The following is a 21,977-nucleotide window of genomic DNA, read 5'->3' on the forward strand; positions in this document are numbered from 1 at the left end:
GAAACTGAATGTAGCATCCAACCTTTTTTTAAAGACACAACACATGTAAAATAAATCCCTCAAAGTTTTTAGACATCTAAAAAAATGGTGAGGAAGACAAATATTTTCTGAGAAAATATGAAGCCATGTGTTTAAATAAAGTCTACTGTAAACCCGCTGCCAAGTTTTACCATCAAAGTAAGAAAAAAGTGCTTAATAGAATCACAGTCTGTTGCTGTAGCCCGGGAAGAGCTGACTGAAGACAGTTTGCAGTGGCTGATTCACTTGCATTGTGTAAGATTTAGCCACAAAATACTGATAGGCTGGGCAGTTGTACATCTCTGCTTGGAAGGATTTGTAGGAACAATCCATGCAAACATTATGATAACACAAACCTCTTGACAGCAAATACGCAGGGATGATTCCCATACTTTATTCAGGAATTTCTATCCATCCTTCAGTGCATGTAATACTTCCTTTCACTTTTTTCTTTGGATTCATCATTTTTGATGACAGTCTTCTGCTGAGAAGTGAGTTTGTACCATTCCACTTTAGTTTCTTTGACTGAGAGAGGACAAAAAGGCCTCCCTTCCCCCTGCTGTCTTCCTTTTCCTCTTCCCCTTTCCTTGTAGATGTCAATTCCTCATCATCACTCTTAGTATTTTCTTTTCCATTCTCTGTTAGCAACTGCTTCCAAATATCCTTCAGGACACTGCATCGTGAAGCCAAGTTTCTTCATCCTGTTTGTCCTTTGTTCATGTGTCAGGTTCATCAGCATCTCTCCTGAGGAGATAATGACTCCCAAGGAAACCAGATTTCCTTTTTCCAGGCCAATACTTCACTGCTTCATATATTCCATTATATCGATTCCCTTCAGCTGGGACCTATTTGCTCTGTTTCCCTCCCTTAACATTTCTCATCATCCTGACTGGCCTCCTAGCTCCCCAGTCCTTGGCTTCAGCTCCACCTTGGGTAATTGATAGAAGCGCTGCAGTTCAAAGCCAGAGCTCTGTTCATGTTGGTGAGTTTTTGACCACAGGACTGCTCTGCTCTCTGTTTTGTTGCCAGAAAAATCTCTGCCCCCCCGTCCACATAAGTAAAAGTGTTGTCATGGTCTACATCATCTTCATGGCCCCCTGCCAGAACCAGAGAGTAGATGCTAGTGTTGCTTCTGCTGTGTATATCTACCACATGGAGCCTATGGACACCAGACTCACTCACCTGCACTCTGAGCTTCCACATGGTACCAACAGGCATCTCAGGGATTGGTCCATAATGATTACAAGGCACAATAATGTACTCCCTTGTGTGACCCACAAATGCCATACTCTTGCCCCAGTCTCTTTGAAACAATGATGTAACAGATGCTATCTTTGCCTTCTTTTTGCTCTTTTTTGACTTCTCTTTTGGCAAGACCACTTCATTGGCATCATTCCAATATTCAGGGCAATACCAGTCCTCATCGTCTGGAACCCTGCTCAGAGGGGGCCTGCAACAGTAGATGTGGAAGGCCTTGTAGCACTCAACGCACGTCACCTGCTTGCTGGGGTCTAGCTTTCCTCCATTCATATGGGATGCACACATTCCACAGGTCTTCTTGAGGTTATCTTTCCAGTGTTTGAAAATGGGGCAGCTCTGCCTTTTCAAAGGGTTTTCAAAACTAACTGGGATCACAATGCCAGACTCCTCAGTTTTATAAATTTCATCCATGAAAGTTATTCTGCAGTCATTCAGAGATTCCCCAGTATCCCCAAGTGGTAAGTGTGCATAGATCTCCTTAACAACCCCAGTTTCCCACTTTCATTTTAAGATTAATTTATTTATTTTTAGTTTTCAACATTAATTTCCTGAAGATTTTCAGTTACAAATTTTTTTCCACATCTCTTCCCACCCCCACCCCAAGATGACATGTATTTTGATTGCCCTGTTCCCCAGTCTGCCCTCCCTTTTATCACCCTACTCCCTCTAACCCCTTAGCCCCTTCCCCCTAATTTTCTTGTGGGGCAAGATAGATTTCTATATCCCATTGCCTGTATACCTTATTTCCCAGCTGCACATAAAAACAATTTTTTTGAGAACTTTGAGTTCCAAATTCTCTCCCTTCTTCCCTCCCCACCCACCTTCCTTGAGAAGGCAAATAATTCAATATAGGTTATACATGTATCATTATGTGAAACGCTTAAACACTTCCATAATAGTCATGTTGTGAAAAACTAACTATATTTTCCTCCATCCTACCCCATCGCCCATTTATTCAATTTTCTCCTTTGACCCTGTCCCTTTTTAAAAGTGTTTGCTTCTGAAATCTCCTCCCCAAATCTATACTCCCTTCTATTATTCCCCATCCACCTTCCCCCCTACTTTCCTGTAGGGTAAGATACCCAATTGAGTGTGTATGTTATTCCCTCCTTAAACCAGGTCTGATGAGAATAAGGTTCACTCATTCCCTTTCACCTGTCTCCTCTTCCCTTCCATTATAACAGCTTTTTCTTGCCTGTTTTATGTGAGATAATTTACCACATTTTGTCTCTTGCTTTCTCCTTAATTTTATTTTTTAGATATCATCACTTCATATTCAACTCACCCTGTGCTCTCTGTCTATGTATATGTATATGCCCTTCAACTACTCTAATACTGAAAAAGGTCTCCTGAGTTACAAATATGTAGGAATGTAAGTTCAACTTTAATAAGTCCCTTATGATTTCTCTTTCTCATTTACCTTTTCATGCTTCCCTTTATTCTTGCATTTGGAAGTCAAATTTTCTATTCAATTCTGATCTTTTCATCAAGAATGCTTGAAAGTGCTTTATTTCATTGAAAATCCAATTTTTCTCCTGAAGTATTACACTCAGTTATTCTGGGGAGGTGATTCTTGGTTTTAATCCAAGCTCTTTTGACCTTTAGAATATCATATCCCAAGCCCTTCAATCCCTTAATGTAGAAGCTGCTAGATCTTGTATTATCCTGATTGTGTTTCTACAATATTGTTTCTTTCTAGCTGCTTGCAATATTTTCTCCTTGACCTGGGAATTCTGGAATTTAGCTACAATATTCCTAGGAGTTTTCCTTTTGTGATCTCTTTCAAGAGGCAATTGGTGAATTCTTTCAATTTCTATTTTGCCCTCTGGTTCTAGAATATCAGGGTAGTTTTTCTTGGTGATTTCTTGAAAAATGATGTCTAGGCTTTTTTTTTTTTAATCATGGCTTTCAGGTAGTCCAATAATTTAAAAATTATCTCTCTTGGATCTATTTTTCAGGTCAGTGTTTTTTTTTTCAATGAGATATGTCACATTGTCTCCTATTTTTTTTTTCATTCTTGTGGTTCTGTTTGATAATTCCTTAATTTCTTGTAAAATCATCAACTTCCATTAGCTCCATTCTAATTTCAGAGGAATTATTTTCTTCAGTGAGCTATTAGACCTCCTTTTCCATTTGGCCAATTCTGTTTTTTTAAAGGATTCTTCTCCTCATTCTCTTTTTGAACCTCCTTTGCCATTTGGGTTAGTCTATTTTTTAAGGTATTATTTTCTTCAGAAATTTTTTGGGTCTCCTTTATCAAGCCATTGAATCATTTTTTTCTTTTATTTTCTTACATTGCTCTCATTTCTTTTTCTTATTTTTCCTCTACTTCTCTTACTTGATTTTCCAAATCCTTTTTGAGCTCTTCCGTTGTCTGTGACCAATTCATATTTTTCTTGGAGGCCTTTGATATGGGAGCTTTTACTTGTCTTCTTCTGGCAGTATATTTTGATCTTCTTTGTCACCAAGGTAAAATTTTATAATCTGAGATTTTTTATGCTTTCTGCTTGTATTCCAAGCCAATTACTTGACTTTTGAGCTGTTTGTCAAGGTATGACTCTGCTTCCAGAGTGGAGAGTGCTCTGTCCCAAGCTTCAGGGGTTTTGCACAGCTGTTTTCTGAGCTAGTCATAGGCACCTATACATTTTCACTTCTTCTGCAGTGGCATGATCTAAGTAGAGGTGTTTACTCATCTACTGGCCTGTGGTCTGTTCCATGAGTGACCTCAAGCACTATTTTCTGCCTTGGAACTGTGAAGAGGTTTCCCTCTCCACAGCCACCACAAGTTCTGCCACACCAGCATTTCTCCTCACCCCAGGATAGCCACCCAGGACTTCAACCCAGATCCAAGCAGTCCAGCTGCTTGATTCACCTCACCATCTGTACGCCTGTAGCTCCAGAAGAAGCTGCTGCTGCTGCTACCTCTGCTGCAGCCACCTCTGCTGCCCTAGGGCTGGGACCAGACAGTGCCCTTCTCTCACTCAGGTTCAACAGAGTTTTCCCACTGACCTGCTTAGCTGTCTTTGGCATTTGTGGGTTGAAAAGTCTGGAAACTGCCACAGCTCAGTGATTCAGTGCCCTGAGGCCTGCCCCTCCTGGCCTGATCCTGCCTGGTCTGTGTAGGTGCAGTCCCACTGGGCTGCACTCCACTCTCAGCACAGTGCAATAGACCCTTCCCAGTGACCATCTGGGCTGTCTTGAGTGAGACACTTGTTTAAATCTTTCATTTTGTAGCTCTAGAATTTGTTTAGAGTCATTTTTACAGGTGTTTGGAGGGATTCGAGGGAAAGCTCAAGCAAGTCCCTGCCTTTACTCTACCATCTTGGCTCCCCCCACCATTTCCCATTTTCAAAGGATCTCAACATCATACCAGAAGCCCCTCTTCTTTGGCTCATCAGGATTAAAGTTCACCACCACCATAATTTGTCCAACTTCCAGAGGATGTCATTTGAGCTCTCACATCTTTCGAACTCAACATCACGACACCATTTTCTGGATAGTCTTCATATTTCACATGATAGATAACAACATTCTCTTCAGCCATTTGTCCATCTCACTGTCACTGGATTTACTGACTGCTGTTCTTTCTTTCCTTGTAACATTTATCAATATGGCTTCAAACCACGCTTTCGTATTCATATCCCAGGCATCTACATATTCATTCATCTTAGAGAAGCCAAATCCTGGATCAATCCATTCCTCTTGAGCAGCTGGGCCAGGTTGCCCATCAATTTCCAGGGCTTCTTCTCCATGGTTAGAACTCTTATCAGATTCACTCTGGCCTGAGCAACAGCCCAAATCTCTATCACATAGTTAAGAATCCTTTTCTTTACTAGGAACATAAAGTACTTGCACAATGTCATTCAGACCAATGATGTAGTCAGAAAGAGTGCCCATCTTCCATCTATTTGTTCTGATAAAAAATGCATATGTCTCCCTGCTTCCACCCTGAAGAATTCCTAGATCTTCAACCTCAGGGGTGAAATGTCATACCTTTAATTCTTACCTTATTTCAAAAGTGTGTCTTTCTCCACTACAGATAATGTCAGGTCCTGTTGTTAAATAGCTATAATTTACAAATTAAATAATAGTCAATTAATTCCTATGTATTGTAATATATTTAATATAAATGGCGGTTGTATTTTGACAAAAGCTTTAAAAGTCTATTGATAAAACTATGTGATTTTTATTGTTTGTGTCACTAATGTGCTCTATAAATTTATACTGTTCCTGATATCTAATTATCACTATTCTACATATAAATCCAACCTGGCTATAATTTGTACTCTCTTATTACTGTGCCATTTAATAGTATCTTTTCTAATATTTCATTCAATATTTTGACATTAATCTTTATTTGGTATGTAGGTCTAAGGCTTTCTCTGTCTTTTGATACTTTGGGCATCAAAATTATATTTGTTTCATGGAAGGAATTTGGTTGGATGTATTTGTCACCCATGTTTGTAAGCAATATGGGTAATACTTAATTTTAACTGTAATTTGAATATTTGATGAAATTCATTTGTAAATTCAGTCTTGGGTTTTTCCTCCCACTTTAGAAGTTTATACTTTGTTCAATTTAATATTTTCCAGATGTATAAAACTTTTCTATGCTTATTCTTTTTATCTTGACTTTCTAATTTTTGTAATTATCCTTCTATTTGGTTTAAATTATCAGATTTGCTGGCATGCAATTGAGCAACATAATTTTTCTTACTAAAAAATTCCCCTTGACCTGTTTTGAATTGTATTTTATTTTAAAATTTTGACTATTTGATTTTCTTCTACATTTAAAAAAAATCTTACTTTTTAAAAATCAAATTTCCAGTTCTCTTTACTAGAGTATTTATTTTCATTTTTGTTTTTATCCTTGGTTTTAGGGGAGTTCCATTTTTACTTCTGATTAGGTTTTTTTTTTACTGTGTCATTAATCTATTTTTTTAAGTCACAAGTCCCATTCATTCATCTGTTCTTTGTTTTTCTTTTGTTGATGAAATGAAACTTTTAGAGACACAATTCTCATCCAACAGTTTTTAGTGGTTGTCTCATCATCTTTTTTTTTTTAAATCCAATTTTCTATTTTCTCTGTTTTGTTCTCTTACTCACACATTTTATTTGGCTATATTATTTAGTTTGATTTTAAGTTTGAATGCTTATTTTGATTGCTTTAAAATGATTATGATTTTATTTTGTTGTTGTCAGCAAATGGCATATTTACCATTTCTGTTTTTCTTCATTTGCTTACAAAGTTTGTATGACCTAACATATGATGACTGTTTGTAAAAAAACACATTGTTTAGTGGAGAAATATATATATGTATATATATATATATATATATATATATATATATATATATATATATATATTAATTCTATTTGCATTAATTGTTGGAGAAATATCATATAAATGTTTTAAAAATCAATTTACTTCTCTAACTTCTTTTACAAAAAATATCTCTTTGTTAACTTTGTCTCAATAAGGAGAAGATGACTAAAGATCAGGGAGTAGTTCAGCATGGCTAGGGTTTGAATGCCATAATGATAAAGTAAGACAACTGATACCTATAAAATCTTTGCTTCTAGGGGAGATGATTATTTCATTTCCTCCTCACTAAAAATACTCTAAATATAAGCTATTAGTGTGATTACATCACTAAGTAAATACCTCCTATGTTCCTCTTGGTAACTATGTACTTTTTTAATTTAGTAAAAGCTCTCAGGAATCAAGTCTTCTTGAAAGCCTTATCTGGAGATTTTACCAAAAGTCTATACTTATTTTTTTTCCATTTTGTATGTGACTTGGTGAAGCACCTACCTAAACATTTAAAAATGAAGGAAAAAGAGCAGAAAACACACATTAAGGATTTCTTCTCCTGTATTCTTCACACCCACATTTCTTCTCTAGGATACTTCACTTTTCTAGAATATTTTTTATTTTCTGAGGATTGCATTTTTATAATAATGTTCTTCTTTGGGCTTGGTATTAGTATATTAGAATACTATTTATGACAACTGCAAGAAATAAATGTCTTTCTGTGTTGTTCATTTTTCAGTTGTTTCCAACTCTCCATGACCAGAGTTGGGATTTTCTTGGCAAAGATGATGGAGTGGTTTGCCCTTTTCTGCTACAGATCATTTTACAGAGGAGAAAACTGAAGCAACCAGGGTTAAGTGACTTATCCAGAATCACACAGCTAGTAAGTATATGAAGCTGTATTTGAATTTATGAAGGTGAAGGTTTCTGACTCCAAGCTGCACTCTATCCACTGCACCACATAGCTGCCACAACGTTTTTCAACAGATTCATATATGTATGCTTTAGCTCATTATTTAAATCTACTAAATCACAGGGGATAAGAAAGATGGGATAAGTGTTTATTAAGCACCTACCATATGCCAGTCTCTGTGCTAAGCCCTTTACAACATTATCTCATTTGATCTTCAGGACAAACTTGGGAGGTAAGTGTTGTCATTATCCTTTTTTTATAGTTGAGAAAACTCAGGTGGACAAAGGTTAAGTAATTAGTCCAGAGGTGTCATAACCAGTAAGTATCTGAGGTTGATTTTAACCTCAGGTCTTCCTAACTGCTGGCCAAGCATTATGTATGAACCACTAGATTCTTCAGGTGTTTTAGTAAAAGTAAAATCCAATAAAGAAATTCATTGTTATGAAATTAGGACTGCTTGAAGTTTCAGAAAAAATATACAATATTTGTTTGCTATTGTTCTCATGCTAGCAAGTGACTAGTTTTAGAATACAGATTTGTTTCTGCCATTAACATTTCAACAGAGATTTTATTAATTACATACTTTCAATAAACAAGCAGATAAACAAGAATATTTCTTGGTTAAAGTAGCATAACTTTTCAGCCTCCTGACTCTCTCTAAACTACATTTCTGCCTCTTCTTTACTGGCCTTCTCATACTGAGGATGCTTCTATTCCTATGGCCACTTCCTCCAATTGGTGAATTCTTCTTCCGAACCTCCATCTCAAGAAGTACCCACAGTACTTCTACTACAATTCTGCTCCTGACTTTCAGAACTTTTTAATCTTGCCCCCAGGCGCATCTCCAATATCCAGCTCCTTTGATTACTTCCACCACTAGAATGCAAGCTTCTTAAGGGCATGTAATATCTTTCTTTTTGCTTGTGTTTGTATTCCCAGAGTTTAGGAAAGTGCCTGACACATAAACACTTCATAAATTCATTTTCTAATTTAACACAATCTATTCTGAAAGGAATATGGTGAGATAATCAATTGTTAGGGTTTTGTTATTTATATATCCCTATACTTCAATAAACTTCTTTCCTATTAGTAGTTAGACATTGTAATTTGATTAATATATAAGCGTTTTTACTATATCATTTTCTTTTCTTTCAATTACCCTGTATTTTCTCAGTTTATCTTTTAATTATATCTTTTTTGTGTTTTTTTTCACTCTTGCCTTTTCTGAAAGCATAATTGCCACCCCTGCTTTTTGAGTTTCCCCAAGATATCTGAGGTTCTACTGCTGTCAACAGTTTAAAGTCTTCATCTTGATGTTTCAAGTCTTATTTTTTTTAAACGACATAGTGTTACATATCATCTTACAGATGATAAAATGGGGATGTGTAGATATTAAGTCATATATCCAAAATCACCCAGTTAATAAAAACAAAAGCTCAGAATGGAACATAGGTCTTCTGATTCCATACTCCTATAACCCACCACCTCATTCAGTCAGGATTACTTGCAGAAATCGATTAGTCATTGCATGAGTTGAAAATAGTGTTTCCTCCCTTCCCCACTCCATACCAGCTAAAAGTTTTTTAACAACAGCAATGCAAACAGTAACAGTAACATAAGAAGTAAACCCTTCTTAAGTAATGAGACAAAATGAGAGTTAATATTTAAAGGTTGCTTTGCATCAGTCTGAGACATTACACTGTTGATCTTCCAGCCCTGAGTAAGGAACAAGGATAGGACAAGAAATATCGAGTAAAGAAAGTGTATGACTTTGCAGTTCTTTATGAATTTGATCTTTAACTTGTGTTTATATTATCTGAGTAAAAAAATACTGAGAATACCAAGAGTAATATATATTCTCATTAAAGTATTTTAAACTGGTTTTGGTTGTTCTTGTTGTCCCTGTTATTATTGTTGAACTTAAGGCTTTAATGGGGTTAGGAAAATTCCTGGTATGGACATTCCAGACATTGATGAGTATTGGTGTTGTAACGAAGTCTCAGAAATATGCCCTGGACAATGAAAGACTAAGCAACTTGTCAATGGTCAGATAGCCAGCACTTAGCTGACCTTGGATTTAAACCCCCAAAATCCTGATTCTAAATCAAGTCTCCTATTCACTATATCATGTTGCCTTTCAAATATAGAAAACTAAAAAGTTTTAGACCAGAAAAAAGTGTTTGTGTGCTATTATATAGGTGCTCTTATCTTTTGAGAAGTTTGAGAAAAGCCTTTGAGTGTAGGCAAAAAATTATCAGTGTTAGTCTAGGTTGGAGCATCAGTAAACACTGGCATATTACAATCTCGTCATTTTTATGAGTTTCAAGTACTGGTTATATTGGATTACTGTTATTATATACAATTCAGAATGATGAATAACCCTTAAACAATACTTTTCTTTGTAAATTCTTTAAGTTTTTATTATTTGAGATGCAACATTACATAATAAGATATTAATAATTATATTAATTATGTTTAATAATAACAATAACATATATAAACCCTACTATACCCAGGCACTCTGCTAATAACTGTAATTAATTCATTTTATCCTCACAAGAATTCTTGGAGTTAGGTTATATATTATTATCCTCCTTTCCATTTAGGGAAACTGAGGTAAACCAAGGTTAAATGACTTGCCTAAAGTCACACAGATAGTAACTGTCAGAGGCTGGAGTTGAACATGGGTCTTTTGACTCTAGACCCAGTGTTCTATTAATTATACCACCAAGCTGCTTCATAGATTCTGATTTCTGCTTTCTGAGATAATGTACACAAAATTCAATATAACTATGTTTATTTTATAATGTGTATATGTGTATGTATATGCATGTATTTTATATGTGTATATGTGTGTGTATCAGTCCTCTTTATTAGTAAAGCTCCAAGAAATTCTTAATACTTTCTCCTCTGACCCAATTTCCTTGGATATTGAAGATAAAATTGAATGGTTGTTTCTGTATCTTAAAAATCTCTCCCTGGCACTCAATTTTCTTTCATTGTTTTAACAAACTTTGAGTGAGAAAGGTAGCGAGGTCAATGTGGGGATAAAGATAAAAAACCAAAATACAAAAAAAAACTCCACAAAACTATAGATTCCTTAAAAGACTTTGTACCAGGAATATGAGACAGATGTGACTTACTGTCTGCTAGGTGAGAGCCACAGAGATTGCTGGTCAGAAATCATCAGCTAGGAAATTAGGGTCAGAAAGAGAGAAACACAGGAGAAACTTTGAGCCACTTGCAGTATGCTGAACTCCCCCAAATGGGGAATTGGTGTCACTCACTTATTAAAGGCTTTGTGTTGAGAATGAAAACAAATGGCCCTTACCCCCTGAGAGCCTTCTCTCTTGAGCTTGATATTCCCAGATCATATTTCTAACCTTATATTAGAATTACTTTTTATCCCTGCTTGATGAACCCATACCCTTTCATCAATGTCCAGCTCACATGCCACTAACTTTGGAAACTTTCTCTGATTCTTCTAAATGGAAGTGTTCTTTCTCTTTCCACATTTTCCTAGATGACTTCATTTGGTCTTCTCTTTTGTAGTATTCTTGGTGTTTACTAATACTGGCCTAAAGATACACACACACACACACACACACGTGTGTATATGAATGTGTGTATATATGTGTATGTGTATGTGTATATACACACACATATACCTGTATATATATATACATTTACACAAGTATATGTATACATGTATGAATGTATATATGTGTGTGTATATACAAGCATGTGTGTATATGTATGTGTATACATGCACACACACATATATACACATTTATACATATATATATATACATACCTCCATGTGCATGTGTGTGTGTATATATACACATATATATAAAACCCTGTTTGCCTCAGTTTCCTCATTTGTAAAATAAGCTGAAGAAGGAAATGGCAAACCACTCCAGTTTCTTTCTCAAGAAAACCCAAAATGGGGTCATGAAGAGTTGGACTTAACTGAGATGACTGAATAATAACAAAATATTTGAATTTAATGTTTGCTCTAAGATGGTATTTAAAGAGACAACAAGGCATAATGGAAAGACACACTGATTGTCAAGAAACCTTGGTTTAATTCTGCTATCTGCCAACTCCCAGTGGGGTCAGAAAGGGTTGGACATGATTAAAAGTGACTGAACAGTAACCATAACAACAACAAAGAAGCAGCTAAGTGGTTGAGGGGATAGAGTGCTGGCCTGGAGTCAGGAAAACCCAAGTTCAAATCCAGCCTCAGATACTAGCTGTGTGACCTTGGGCAAGTCACATAATCTGTTTGGCTTAATCCGCTGGAGAAAGAAGTGACAAACCAGTTCAGTATCTTTGCCAGGGAAAGCCCATGGACATGGTATGAATGGAGTCAGACAGGACCAAACAACTGAACAACAAGCAGTCATTATGTGCCAGGCATTGGTCTAAGTTCCAGCAATATAAAAGTGACTTATTCACTACCCTAGAGTCTCTTACATGCCGCTGGGAGAAGGGGGATGGGGATGGGGCACACCCTATGCGTAATGCTAAGTAAAAACAGGAACCTCACAAAATAATTTAAAAATGAGAGAGACTACTTCTATAGTTTCAGATACATAAAAGATGTTTAACAAGGGCAAAAATCTGTCTGCTCCCTCCCCCGCCCCAGCATCTGTGGACACTGGTATTTCTTTTTTTTACAATGTATTATTTTTCATTATGTTATTCTGACCACGTGATATTTTGATCACATGATATTTGTGATCTTGTAATATTTAATCACTAAGAATGAGGAGGGGTGGCAGGGGAAGAGGAGAAGGGATCAGAAAAAGCCTAGAGCATAACAAGTGAAACTTGAACTGTGCCCTAAGGAAAGCTAATGGTTTTTTGTCCTTGTTTGTTTTTTAATGAAAGAAAGGTGGAGTTGGAGTGCATTCCCCACATTGGTGGTAGAGAAAGTGAACAAACTGATGTGCCTGGAGTCAGGAAGACCTGAGTTCAGGTTTGGCCTCAGATACTTAGGAACTGTGTGACCCTGGACAAGTCACTTAACCGCTGATTGCTCGACTGTAAAATAGGGATAACAATGGCACCTACCTCCTAGGTTTGCTGTGAGGGTAAAGCGAGATAATAATTGTAAACAGTTTAGCATGGTCTCTGGCACATAGCAAGTACTACATGAATGTCAGCCATCATCATCGTCATCGTCAATATTAATGGAAAACAGTGAGCTGCGTATTTTGATTTAAATAGAGAGTTAATGGAAGGGAGTTAAATGAAATAAGATTGAAAATGGTGGAGGGCTTTAAATGTCCAACTGAGGATCTTGTATTTCATCCTAGAAAAAAGAGGAAGTCTGAAAATCTCTGTATGAGGAAGGAACAGAGTCTCAACTGTATTTTAGGGACGTCACTTCGGCAATTGAGTAGATGATGGATTCAGGGGATGAGAGAATGGGAGGAGGGAATCAATTACAAGACAGTTACTATATGTGAGACAAGAGGTGATGAGTGCCTACAAAAGTGTGGAAATTCTGAGTGTAGAGAAGGAGATAAAGTCAAGAAATGCTGTGGTTAATACAGAATTCCAGAAAGGCATTCTGAGAGAAGCAGAGATGATTACAGTCTGCGGGACTTACATTCTTCAAATCTGCCAATCAACTCCAGTTTATCAGCACTAAGATGCATTCATAATATCTATATCTTAGTTGAAATAAATATGGTAAGAGACCAGGCTGTAAACTAATATGTATTGTTACTGATACATACTGAGTGCATCTATTCCTTCCACGAACATTTTGTCAGCACCCTATTACGAACAACGTGCTGCATTAATAATTTCTGCAGCGAATACAGAGATAAATAAGGCCTGTTCTCTCTTTTCACAGAGCTCAGATTTGCATTTGGGTGACAAGGTATGTACACAGATAAGTATAATGTAAATGAGGTTGGGAAAAGTACGTATGAAGAGTACACGGTGCTGTGTGGTCAAATGAGGTAGCAAGTCCTTAGAGCCCGTAGGAGAGTGATCAGAGATGGTTACATCAAAGAGATGACATTCCAGCTAAGCCTTGTGGAGGATATGTGGGTGGAGGGCTGTTAAGGCAATCAGACTTTTCCCTGATCTTCCCTTTTGGGATACTAAGACTATCAGGTCTCCCCTTTGTTTGAATTGGTGGGAAACCTTTTGCTGTCTTTGTTTTGGAATATCTCTCAGCTATTTCTCAGCACTGAGGCAATCAGCAGTCATCCACTTATATATGATGTGATACTGGTGATGGGGAACTGTTACACACCCAGCCTAGGTGAGGTCAGAGCCCTCAGGGTTCTGAACAGAATACAATTGAGGGGAGCTTGGTGTTTGGCTTTTGGGGCTCACTCAGGGAAGGATTGTTGAGACTCTGGGCAAGCCATTTGGAAAACTGTCCCCCAGCTTTGCTAACCCAGGCAGATAAAATGTTGGTGCTTCTCTGGTAACTGAATTGTAATTTTGATGAGCTTAAAGAAAATGATAGGGCAGGGAACCATAGGTTTCTAGGGGTGCTTGAGACCCCAAAATACAGACGTGGCAGGTCCTGCTGAATGAATTCGACTCAAGGCTTCTCAGCCAAGGAAAAACAAAGTTTATTAAAGATTCACCATATTGGGTTGTCTTAAGAAATCTCACCCTTTGTGACACTTGTTTTCACAAGTGGGACAGATTCAATCATCTGAGCTAGATTGAATATGAGCACCTTCATGGAGGCAAGATGGAGATCATATATAGAAAGATTTTGGGAGGGACTGAGGGGTGGTCAAGTAGTCAGGGGTGACTAAAGGAGGGGTTTAGGGAGGGTTTTGAGGAGCAGTCTAAAGAGGATTTTGATGGGACTGGGGTGACTAGAGGTCTAGACTCCAGGAAACAAGAGAATGGGATTTTGATAGGATCAAGGGTGGGAAGCAGCTGGACAATAGAAGGCTAGGCTAGGTAGAGATTTGGGCCTAGATAATGAAAGGCTTATAGCCTCAGGGGAAGGCCAGATCTAGTAGGAAGATTCAAGGAGAGTTCAAGGGGGTTCCCAGAGACTATACCCCCATCAATTTGAATCAGACAAGGTCTGTCTGTTGATGTTTGTAATTTCTGTTCGTATTTGTCTTAAAGTTCAGGGGGCTGATCTTTTCCCCCAGAACTATGTGAATGATATATGTATGTTTGATTAAAGCGAGCTTGTTTCACCCCTTAAAGTTGCTTTTCTTAGAAAAGCAGATCAAAATGAAGAGGTTTGGGGTTGAGGGGTGCTTGACACCCCAAAGTACCGACACACCAGATCCTGCCTAAAGAATTCTACTCAAGTCTTCTCAGTCAAGGGAAAAGACAAAATTTATTAGGGATTCACCGCAAAAGGGTTGCCTTAAGAAATCCCACCCTTTGTGAGGCCTGTTTCCACAAGCAGGCCAGATTCAATCTACTGAGCCAGATTAAATCTGAGTGCCTTCATGGAGGCAAGATGGAGATTATATGCACAAAGATAGTGGGAGGGATTGAGGGGTGGCCTGGGGTGACTAGAGGAGGGGTTTAGGGAGGGACTTGAGGAGGAGTCTGAGAAGGAGCTTGATGGTACTGAGATGAGGTCAGACTCCATGATGGGAAATAGCTGAAGGCTACATGGAGACATACAAATAATAGAGGGCTGGGGTAACAGAGCTAGGGTATAGATATTTTGATCAGGATTAAGTATGGGAAACAGCTGGACAATTGATGGCTAGGCTAGGCAGAGACTTGGGCCCAATGATAATTCAAGGCCCATGGCCTTAGGGGAAGGCCAGATCCAGTCGGAAGACTCAAGGAGAGTTCAAGGGAGCTCCCAGAGACTGTATTCCAGGTTTAAGGGGATTCCCACAGTCTAAACCCCATCATTCCCCTCTCAAACAAAGGGGACCCAAATTCTTTTGGAGTCAGGGATGAAGGTCTCAGCTTCTGAAATTGCTTCCTGCTGACAAGGGGTGTAAAGCTGTCCCTGCCTCGATGGGTCCAGTTCAAGGGGTATGTAGTCTGAGCAGTCATCTGACAGTTGATGGCTTGGAGCCTGGAGGAGATAAACCTGGCAAGGAGGTTAAGCAAGCAACCAAACAGACACTATAGGAGTATAGATAAAGGACAATTTCCCTGAAAGTTATTAAAGATGACTCTTTTGTACCTAGCTCCCCAATCACTTGCTCTGTGTAGCACACTACTTCAGGGTTCAGGAGTGTGTAGCACATCCAAATTAGGTTGGGGGTATCTAAGAGTAAAGTTTTGTGTTTGGTGAGCCTGTGGTTAGATAGCCACTGGTGACCATCTGCTTCTAGGATGCTCTGGGGAGTCAGAGCTTCTAGGGGCTGGTCTGCTAGAGGTTTAGAAGCTTCCTCAATTGGAATGGCTGTAGCAGCTGGAGAATCTAATTGTTTTGGAAAACAGGCAAGTGGCTTGGGGTCAGGTCCTAAGGACTGGATTAGGATTCCCAAAGGCTGTCCTCTCCTTTCATCAACTTACTGAGTGAAAGGTTTTTTTTTCTAAATTAGGTAAAGTTAATGCTGGAGTGGTGGTCACTTTAGTTTTCAAAATCTCAAAAGCTTTAGCCTGGTCCAGGCCCCACTCTAGAGGGAGCGAGTCAGGGCCTTGAGTGGAGTCATAAAGAGGTTTAGCAATGGGACCAAAATTAGGGATCCAGAGTCTACAAAATCTAGCCATGCCTAGAAAAGTTTGGAGTTGTTTCTTAGCAGCTGGAATAGGAATGGGCAGTACTGTCTTCTTCTTCTCTGAGGTTAAGGATTGAGAGGTAGGCATTAGTTCATGGCCCAGATACTTTACAGATTGGCGTGCTATCTGGACTTTGTTCAAGGAGGCCCTATAGCCTTGAGTACCCAAGAAATTCAGGGTTTCTGGGGCCACAGCCAAAGAAGCATTCCAGGTGGGGCTACAAATAAGAATATCATCCACATACTGAATGTCAGCTAATTTCAGGTCCCTTAAATCTTTTCCCAAAGCCTGGCTAAATAAATGAGGGCTATCTTGAAACTCTTGGGGCAAAACTGTACATATTAGCTGACATGAACTTGATTCCCCTAAAAGTATCCATTCAAAGACAAAAATAAAGTCTGTGTGCAGAGGTATATGGAAAAATGCATCTTTGAGGTCCAGGGTGGAAAACCATTGGGTACCCCAATATGGGTTGTGGCAATGCATAGGAATAATAGCTTCATTAACAGCCCTGAAATCTACAACCATTTGGTACTCGCCTTTAGGTTTCCTTATGGGAAGGATTGGGATGTTGCAAGGAGATTGACAAGGGACAAGGATTTTATGCTTAAGGAATCTTTCAATTAATGGTTGCAGTCCTTCCCAAGCATGAGGCTTAATTGGATATTGACAGGGTTTGGGGAGCACATTAAACTCTCTGAGGCGACTGAGGGCTGGGGTGGCATGAGTAGTTTTCCCAGGAATTCCCTGATCCCAAACAATTGGCTTGACTGGCCCCACACTTCTGGGGGAACGTGGGGAGGTCTGATGAGCAGAGGGAAAAGGGAGCTGGGAGGTTTACCTAGAGAAACTTGGCTCCCCAATTTTGCCATCAGGTCCCTTCCCAACAAGGGGGGAGGGCCAGAGGAGAATTTAAGGAAGGACTGTTCAAACAACAGATCCTTAATGCCCATGACCCGATGGGTTGAGGGTCACACAGGGCCAGAGCAATTAGTTAAAACAAGAGAACATAGCCATGATAAAGTGGGTAACCTTACCTTCAGCCTCGATTTCGTCCAGGGGTCCGAGAGAGAGGTGGAGGAAGTGGGAGCACTGCCAAACCCCAGGTTTTCCCTTCCTTCCAAGTCTTGAGAAGACTGGAGGGCAGGGTACTGGGAAGAGGCTCTACCACTTTCCAACCTCGGGGATAATCCTTCCTCCAACATCCCTCCTGGTTACATGCTGGCCATGGTCCTGGAGGAGTAGATCCTGGAGGCTTCCTCCAGGGGGCCGCCCTAGAGGGGCACTCCTTGGACCAGTGGCCCTCCTTGTGGCATCGAAAGAAGGTTTCCCCACATCCCACAATGCCAGGCTTCCTCCAAGGAGACCCCCTGGAAGGGCACTCCTTAGGTCTTTTCCTGGCATGGCAACAGCCAAGAATAGAGCATGCTCTCTGTCTCTAGCCCTTTCCCTGCATTTTCTTTCCTCTCCTGCAACCAGGTCTCTATTGTTGAAAACTCCAAAGGCCGTCTCCAGCAATTGGATCTGAGGTGTTTGGGGTCCCATGGCCAATTTCTGCAGTTCCCTCCTAATATCTGGGGCAGACTGATTAATGAAATACATGCTGAAGATTGCTGCCCCTTCAACAGAATCAGGATCCAAATTTGTATACTTCTTAATAGCTTCTACTAGGTGGTTTTGGAAAAGGGCAGGGTTTTCCTTTTCTCCCTGAGTAATTTCCCCAATATTTTGAAAATTTATCTGCTTTTGAAATGCTGTTCTTAGGCCTTCTAACAGGCAAATTACCATATGGTCTCTCTTTTATCTATCCTCACTTTTCTGATAATTCCATCCTGGGTCACTAGTGGGAACAGCAGCTGTTCCTGGGGGGTATTTTATTGGGTTATTGCTAGCCAAATGATCCCCAAATTTCTGGGCTTGTTGCCAGATCTTCCTCTTCTCCTCAGTGGTACAACAGATAGAGAAGAGGATGTTCAATTCACCCCAAGAAAGCTCAAATTGTAGAGACAGATCCCTAAAACCCTCAGTAAACTTAGTGGGGTCTTCTGAGTATCTCCCCAGTTTCTCTTTAACCTGAATGAGATCTGAAATGGAGAATGGAACATGCACTCTGATTGTCCCTGTAGAGGAGGCAGGCATTTGCCTTAGGGGAAAAAGCCTTGAAGGAGCTGTGAAGACCGAGGCTTGGGGAGGGATATAGGGAGTCCCACTTCTTGTGAGGGAGAGGCTGGGCAGTGCTAGCTGAACTCGATTAGACTGCAAGGCCAGGGGATCAGGCTGACAAGGGAGAAAATCAGGTGATACCTGAGGAGGGGTAGAGGTCAGAAGGGAAGATACCCCAGAGACCCAAGTGGGTGCCACCTCAAAGAGAGGAGCTAGGGGAGGAGATATTGCCGGGGGGCAGGGCCTGAGGCTGGAACCTGAGTAGGGATTGCCTTGGGGGTAGGGCCCATGGTGATAGATATTGCAGGGCCTGCAGTAGAGGCAGGCCATGAGGCCAGAACCTGAGTAGGGGTCCCTTCGGGGAAAGGGGCCACAGAGGGAGGCATCTCAACAAGACCCTTGGCTGGGACCTGAGCAGGGGTCGCCAAGGCTGGAGGGGCCGAAGCCCTGGGGGCCATAAGAAGGGGGTCATCCAAAATGTCCTGTTCACCTGCATTGCCCCTTTGTGGGGCAGCTCTAGCTACAAACATCTTACAAGCTTTTAAAGGCAAACTTTCGGGAATTAAAAAGGATTGAGCCATTTCAGGCGTTTGGACTGGAAGTCTCTTCCTCCATAGTAAAGGAGAAGTTAGGAGTAAGTGTAGAGAGACAAACAAAATAAAACAAGACAAAAAACCCCGCAAGAACATACCTGCTGGAGTTTCCCAATTCCCTAATGCAAAGAGAATTGACATAATCTGGCATATGCTTCTGGATGGGCCATCTGTCCATGTCTTCCATGCTTCAGAAACCGTGCCTTAGGTCCATGGCCTCCAATGTAGCCACTGGACCAAGAACCACCGGAGAGCGTCAGGCTGAGTACAGCAAGACAGCCTCCTAGCTGTCTGACCTACTGGGACCTGCTGAGGTCAGGCCCGCAAAGCACCTCCAAAATGCTTGGAGAGTGAGAAGGGGATGGGGAGAGGGGGAGGCCCACATACCTTCAGTCAAGGCTAGAGAAGAACTTGAGATTAGCTGTATTCCTGGTCTCAGGGAACCAAAAATGAAGAGGTTTGGAGTTGAGGGGTGCTCGACACCCCATGGTACAGACACACCAAATCCTTCCAAAAGAATTCAAATCAAGCCTTCTCAGCCAAGGGAAAAGACAAAGTTTATTTGTGATTCACCATAATGGGTTGCCTTAAGAAATCCCACCCTTTGTGATGCCTGTTTACACAAGCCGGCCAGATTCAATCTACTGAGCCAGATTGAATCTGAGCGCCTTCATGGAGGCAAGGTGGAGATTATATGCACAAAGATAGTGGGAGGGATTGAGGGGTGGCCTGGGGTGACTAGAGGAGGGGTTTAGGGAGGGACTTGAGGAGGAGTCTGAGGAGGAGCTTGATAGGACTGAGATGAGGTCAGACTTTATGGTGGGAAATAGCTGAAGGCTACATGGAGACATACAGACAGTAGAGGGCTGGGGTAACAGAACTAGGGTATAGATATTTTGATCAGGATTAAGTATAGGAAACAGCTGGACAATAGAGGGCTAGGCTAGGCAGAGACTTGGGCCCAATGATAATGCAAGGCCCATGGCCTTAGGGGAAGGCCAGATCCAGTTGGAAGACTCAAGGAGAGTTCAAGGGGGCTCCCAGAGATTGTGCCCTCATCAAAAGAACCTGTCTTGGCAGCCCTCTGTGTGCTGGTTGTTGTTGGTTTTACACAGCCATAGTAGCTGCTAGCCACATTGTTGCTACAAGGGGAAGGAGTCAAAATTCCTTGAATAAAATTTTACATTTTTTTATTTGATTACATAAACTCAAGTTTATAAACCCCAATTTGAGGAGCAATATAGAAATACTAATGAATCTCTTACAACTACAGTGAGGAAAAGTTTTTGATAGTGTTAAAAGGGAGAGAAGGTCATACTGGCTGGCCTGGATTTCCCTTCAGGATATTTGGAAGGTGCTTGGAAACAATTTTCATTCACATCTTCTGTGGTAGCAATGACACGTTTTGTAATTTCACAGAGAATGTTCAAGGCAACCCTGATGCTCACTAATGCACACAAACACCATGGGAAGCAGGGAAGGGAGGAATCAAAGATTTAATTACAAGTGGGAGAAAATAACACATTTAGAAATCATATCTTTGTCAAAGATAAGCATTGGTTTTGAATTAGACTTAACCAAGGCTTTTCACTCCAGGTTCGAGGGTGAGAGGGACTTGTGTTTCTACTTTTAAAGAAGAAAACCCCTCTCTTGTGCATATTAGATCCTTAAAGAGGATTTTTTAACTTGATCTTCTGAGCGCTCATCTAACAGTGGTTTCCAGCAATGTGTCCTTCCATGATGTGATGAAGAGTATACTTGTGTTTTCAATGGTTTAAAAAAAAATATGGGATGAAGAATTTTATTCTACCAATGCAGCTAGATATCATCTCTGATAATTGTGATCTTTGAGAGTTATATAGAATATTGAGAGGTTAAATGACTTTCCTACAATCACGTATCTGGTGTGTATGTCAAAGATGGAACTAGAACTCTAGTCTCCATTGCTCTCTATCCACTAGGCAATCCTGTCTTGCCATATATCAATTAAAAAAATACTTCTCATTGACTACAGAGGTGTATTTTCAGTTCAGAAACATTATTTTATCCAGCTGGGCATTTAAAAAAAATACAACACAAAAGGAAATTAACTGATATTATACTAATAAAACAAGTAATAGAAAGACAAGCCTTTAAAAGACCACAATTGTCTAAAAACCATGATCATTAAAACAGATCCCATTAAGTATTATAGAAAATTACATGTAATTAGCCTAGAATTTTCAGTCAGCAGGTGAAAGGGTTGAAGGAGTTTTTAAGTGAAATTAACAATACCTTCTATGATTTCATTATTATATGATAAAAATAATGCAAATTTCATGCTCATTTATAATGCTATGTTTCAATAAAGGATCCTCCATGAGTCACGTGGCAGGAAGTAAGAAAGCTAATTTATTTGCTTCTTTATGTCTCTGTATCATTTGTATGCTAGAATCTAGTCTAAACTTTTCCTTTGCTATATGGGATAAGATTAGATTTATAATTCCTTTGGTATATAGAAATCCTAGATGAGGAAACTCTATCAATACAGATTGACACCTTCCTTGCTTTGCAACTTACAGTCTTAATTAACTCCCTGAGTATTAAAGTGATTTACCTAAGATCAACGATTGGGTCGTGTCCGTAGCTGATTTGAACCTAGGTCCTACAGAACAGAAAAAAAGAAACAAAATTTATCATAAACTTAAATAGAAAAAAGAGACAAAACATTATAAACTTAAATACAAGGTAAGAAAGAAAAAAAAAGCTTGTTATATGCATAGCAGAACATAGAGAGGATTCAAAATTTGTAACAATAAATTTTCATTTCACAAAAGCCTATATGATAAATAATACATATTGTATTGAGAACTGTCCATCTTTTCTTTGCTTCCTTGTAAGTTTTCTTTTGTTCTCTGCAGTGAAGTTTTTTACTTTGTTCCTTTTCCCCCTCCCCCACCCCCCCAGAAGTCTACAATTAAGTTTGGATATATTTCTTTATAGATAATGATATGTAAGTATATATGTATATAGATAT

General features: G+C 39.5%; 1 pseudogene; it reads right to left on the minus strand.

Moving 5' to 3' along the window:
- Nucleotides 1-201: 201 nt before the first annotated feature.
- Nucleotides 202-19,148, minus strand: LOC118829905 (annotated as a pseudogene).
- Nucleotides 19,149-21,977: the final 2,829 nt, after the last annotated feature.

The sequence above is a fragment of the Trichosurus vulpecula genome, chromosome 8, assembly GCF_011100635.1.
Source record: "Trichosurus vulpecula isolate mTriVul1 chromosome 8, mTriVul1.pri, whole genome shotgun sequence".
Classification (NCBI taxonomy): domain Eukaryota; kingdom Metazoa; phylum Chordata; class Mammalia; order Diprotodontia; family Phalangeridae; genus Trichosurus; species Trichosurus vulpecula.